Consider the following 5,383-nt stretch of genomic DNA (forward strand, 5'->3'; position numbering starts at 1 on the left):
GGGGAAGGGGCCTGCTATGGGGTGGGGGGGGTTGTCCCTCTCCTCTTGCTTTGCTTCACTGGAGAATAAAGAGGTGGCCTGGACGGGCCTGGTGGTGGCTCCCTGGACTTGCTGGGCTGTGGGGTGCAAGGGGGATTGGGGGGGGCACCCCAACATCCCATTTGTGCCCCCTTCTCCTCCCCAAGAAGTATTGGGGGGGCTGGTTCTCCAAGAGGGTTTTACTCCCCAATGTGATTTGGGGGTCGGAATCTCACCCCCGTTTGTTATGCCCAAGGCCAGTCCTGGTCCACCCAAATGCCCCTTGGCTCCCTGTGAGCTCTCCTGGCCTCCTCCATTCCAGATGGAAATGCCTGATGCCTGTCTGCCGCACTGAATTTAATTAGGATCCCACAGCCTGTGTCACCTCCTTTTTTTTTTTTTTTTTTTTTTTTTTCTTTCCCCCCTCCTTTCCTAAAGCTACATGCCCCCTCACCTTCTTCCCTGTCTCTGCTCTGCAGGACCAGGCTCCCTTCATGGGTAGCAGCAGGCTGTGGGAGCTGTGTTGCTAGCCCAGTTACCAGCCCTGTGCTTCTGCAGACCCCCAGGGAGACTGGTGGAGAAGGGGAAGGCTTTGCCTTTCTCATAGCTGGTTGCTACGCTTCAGGCTACTGAATTTGCCGAGGCTTCTCTAGCAGAATCCACAGCACACGCTCTCCCATTGGGGTCTGCATCCAGTGCTTCCCCAGCCCCTCTGAGCCAGGCGCTCGGGCTCCCCTCAGCCAGGAAGAGCTGTGCTGGCTCTGCAGGTCATGGAGGGTAAGCTGGATTCTCTCTACCTTTGTGTGCATCAGCAGAGCTGCTAATTAGGCCCAATCTGGCTCATTCAGGCAAAGCTGTGCCGCCAGGAAGACAGCACAGATGTCCCTGTGACGGGGGCTGACCTGGCAGGGTGCTGTGCAAGGCTTTTCTGTGACTGCGTAAACCTACCAAGACCTGTGCTGCTCCCCTACTCCCTGTCCTGAATGGATGCTCTTCTCCCTATCTTTAGATTGACATTGGTGTGACCTTGTGGTGAGCTGTCTGGGCCAAAATCTACTCTCAACCCACCCCAAATTTGGGCCATATACACGTCTTGTGCTGGGGAAGGTAGCAGCTCTGACTTAGTCTGGCTTAAACAGGGGTGGAATTGGATCCTTGGAGCTCCTCTAGGGATGCTGGGGGAGCCCTGACTCTCCCCTGTTGGCATTTGGCAGAGAAGGAAACTGAGGCAGAGGGAGATGAAACAGCATGCCACAATCCAGCAAGAAGGGTCTGCAGCATCGCAGGGTAACACCCAAACCATTGGTATCAGCTGTCTCCACCCTGAGCCCGGGGTGTTTGTCCAGCGACCCCCTACCCCCAGCTGTGGGTCTTTATACACTTTCCAGAGCTGAACAACTTGCCAGCGCTGGTGGAGGTTTCCCACCCTACAGATTCTCTCAGAGACACCCTCAGGGTCCTTCTAGCCTCAAGCCCCAGCCTTTTAAAATGCTTCCAGCTGCAGCGAGGCCATGTCCTTCCCCTCCTCCCTTGTGTTTCATTGATTAAGAGTGCTAGGCCTCATTGGGGGATTTAGGAAGAGCTAATTGCAGACTGGTAATTGAAGACAGCTTGGAGTCTCTGGAAATGTCAAGGAATGAGAGATGAGCTTAGATGCTCCCATGCATTTAAATATGCATCGTCGGCTCAGCCGGAGCTTTACTGAGGGGAGACGTGTCTGGTTTTCCTTCCCCCAGAGGACCTCATATAGCTGGGGGGGGAGGGGGGGGGGGGGGGGGGGGCCACTAGCCTTACCTTGCCTGGGAGCCTCCCCAAGGCAAAGGGGAGGTGGAGGGGGAGACACAAGCGTGGGGGGTACTGAGGGTGAGAATCCTCAGACAGGCTTGGGAGCTTGGCATTTTCCCCCCCTCTCAAAAGCTGTATGCTTTAACCTGGCAGACCCCTGTGCTGCTGTATGATACCATGGGTGTCCGGGCTCAGGAGCTGGCTATGGGGCAGCAGTAAGGGGATGGATAGAGATTGTCCCCAAGCTTGTCATCCCTGCAGCCACCCAGTGCTTCCTGAGGAGTGGTGAGGGGCTGAGACCCTCTCAGGAGGGGCTGAGAAGCCCCCCTCGCTGCCAGCCGCAGAGCCCAGCAGTCTCTGGGGTTGCAGGGATGGGGCATTTATGTAGGATTTGGGGCTCAGAGGTAGAGCAGCAGGGCCAAGTCAGGGATCCATCACCACAAGGCCTTGGTAAAGGATTCCTAGTTTGAAATCCCTCCAGCAGCAATGCATCTCCTTTCTATGCCTCACAGTGGATGCCCCTTGTGCTCCTCTTGCAGCAGGGGAGGTGGGCACAAAGCTGCACGGTGCAGCCTGCAGTGGGTTCAGCCCCTCCTGCCCCAGGGAGGTCTTTTCTTAGGCTGTAGCATCCTTCTTTTGCTCCCCAAGGGTGTGCAGGGCTGCTGGAAGCACCCTGGGTGGCAGTTGGTCCCCAGGATGAGTAGTGACCCATGAAAAGGGGGGGTTCTGCCCAGAGCTCATGGAGGAACAGCTCTGTGGGACTCCCATTGCCCCTCTGCTCTGTCTGCAGAGCAAACTCCATGCGCTGGACACGTTGGCCATGGCACTGGGACATGGAGGAGTGATGGGTGGCTGGAGCAGCCAGCCTGGCAAGCCATGTCTCCTCCTGCCGGGCAAACAGCAGGGGAGCTGTGCTTTTGCTATTAAGAGTTGGCAGCATCCCCCAGAGTGACTCGGAGCTGCTCCGTGGGGAGGAAACAGCTCCGGATGATGCAGACCCGGCGCCCACGTAGCTGGTGAAGGACCTGCCTCAGCCCAGCTTTCTGCGCAAGCCCTTCTCTGTTCGGCTGCGAGGATGATGGATAACACGTTCTTCAAGGCAGATGGAAGTGGGAGGTCTCTCTTCTGCCTCTGTGGGAGCTACTCAGACATGGGCTCCATCACAGCTTCAGGCTGTTGCGGCTCTGCTGAATTGAGGATGACTTGTGGATGCAGGTTTCTGGTCCCCTCCCTGCTCCGTGGCACTTTGGTCACAGCAGCTGGTGGGATGTCTAAGGGGGAAGATGTGGACAAAGTGCTGCAGGGACATGGCAGCAAATGGTAGAAAGAGCATGAGGGATTCTAAACTAAATTGGCTGATAAGATGTTTGTACCCAGGGAGAGGCAGGACAGCCTCCACTGGGTCTCAGCTGATGGGGGGTGATGCATCCAGGTTGGGGTGGGAACCTGCAAGAGGCTTTGAGCTCTGCCAAAGCTCAGGGTAGCCCAGTGGCAGGCGTGAGACCGAGGGAGGTGGGACAGCAGCCAGTTTCATCCCCACTGTAGCTAAAACATGGCCTGTGGCATTGCCTGGCTGGTGGTATGGGACTGAGGAGCACAGACTGGGGACAGCTTGGTGCCAAGAAGCTGGGGCAGGTGGAGAAGAGGAACCAGATGCCTTGGAGCCCTGATGTGATGGTTCATCCTTCTGTCATGGAGACCGGCAGAGAGGAGGGCCAGGGCTGCCTAGTCTGGGGCATTACATCCAGTCCACTGAGAGCTGAGCACGGAGGTTATTGTGTGCTGTGTCCTCTGCCTGTCTCATGGTCCTGTGTCACCCCTGAGTACTGAGGCCCTTGGGGGACAGCCAGGCAGCACCAAGCTGTGGCCTGGGGCAGTCGCGGGGAGCTTGCCCCAGGGAGTGAGTGCCCTCCGGGTGCTGCTCCCTCATCAGAAGTCCTGCATTAGAGTGTAATCTGGCATTAACGCATTAATCCAGTCCTCTCTGCTGCCCAGCCCCTGCCCTCGGCGGAGTCCAGCCCAAGGTCTCAGTGTACTGCTGGGCAGAAGCAGCACCAGGTCACCGTCTCCTCTGCAGCCCTTGTCCCGGCACCAGGTGGTGGCAGGGGCAAGGTTTGGAGCTCCATCCAGAGCATCCCTGTGCCTGGGGAGGGCAGCGAGCAGGGAAGTAACCCAAACTGCACGAAGCTCCTCCCAGGTGCAATCCAGGACCTGGAGGAAGAGAAGTCCAGGTCAGGGGGGTTTACGGTGACAGTACGGTCCCAGCCCTGAGCACGTTGGCGAGGGAGAAAGCGGCATCTTTTGGAAGCATCGTGGTTGATTTCTTGGAGGGGCTTCATGAGGGGTTTCGGAGCCCAACTGCCGGAACCTGCGGGCTCCGGCTGAGCCACACCAAGTCACGAAGCGCTTTGCAGGGAGCCAGGCCAAGGGAAGGTGGCGTCTGGAGAGAGGATGTGAGTCAGCAGCTTTGGGGGGGGGGGCGAGTAACGGAGCCGAGGAGCCAGCACAGCAGCGAGGATGCGAAGAGGAGGAAATAGGTGGGAATTGGGAGAGCTGGAGGGGGAGCAGGGGTGGGCAGGGAGGCAGCCCTCTTCCCCCCGGGGGCAGATGTGACCTGGCTGTGCTGCAAAGGCTCTTCCCAGCATGAGAAATGAAGCGAGTGGCAACGTGGCTCTACTAAAATAGGAGAGGGGCTACTCCACCCCCCATCTGACCCCTTACTGTGGGGCTGGGAGGCTTTGGGAGAGTTGGAGGGGTCCCCCCACCATCCTGGCGAGAGGTTGAGGCCAGGGCTCAATCCTGCCCTCTTGCTCGCTAGGCAAAGCCAGACATAAAGATTTATTTATTTTGTTTTAAGTAGGAAAAAAACCTTCTGCCTTTAATTTTAAGGCAGCAGAAGAAGCTGCCAGGCCATGTGCTCTCTGCTCCCGCATTCTTCCCAGCACAGGCTGAGGCCCTTTGGGACTGCGTTCCCCCATCTCACCCTGGGCAGGGTACCTGAGGACTCCCCACAGGTAGGTCTGAAGTCTGCGGGTGCACTGGGCCCGGGACAGCCACCCAGGACAGGCTCTTCTGCCTTTAATCTCAAGGCAGCAGAAGAAGCTGCCAGGCCATGTGCTCTCTGCTCCCACATTCTTCCCAGCACAGGCTGAGGCCCTTTGGGACTGCGTTCCCCCATCTCACCCTGGGCAGGGTACCTGAGGACTCCCCACAGGTAGGTCTGAAGTCTGCGGGTGCACTGGGCCCGGGACAGCCACCCAGGACAGGCTCTCCACCCAGCTGGTGCACCCCACTGGCAAGAACGAGTGCTTCCCCCATCAGCGCCCCGGGCTGGGCACTCCTGATCGGGGCCAGGGATGATGCTCCGCCGGGAGCTGTGCCGGGCTCGGCCCCGCTTGCCCATTGGCAGGATTTTGCTGCAGTCTGCTCCAAGCCGGTGTTTTTGGTGACTGAAGAAAGAAACGCTGCCGGTGGGCTGGGTCAGATGGGGCTCTGGGGAGGGGGGAGGCTGGGTTGGGTTTTGCTCTGTCTGTGTCCGTCCGTCCGTCCCCCCCCCCGGCTCTGGTAAGCACAACATGGG

The sequence above is a fragment of the Charadrius vociferus genome, unplaced genomic scaffold, assembly GCF_000708025.1.
Source record: "Charadrius vociferus isolate BGI_N301 unplaced genomic scaffold, ASM70802v2 scaffold1020, whole genome shotgun sequence".
Lineage (NCBI taxonomy): Eukaryota > Metazoa > Chordata > Aves > Charadriiformes > Charadriidae > Charadrius > Charadrius vociferus.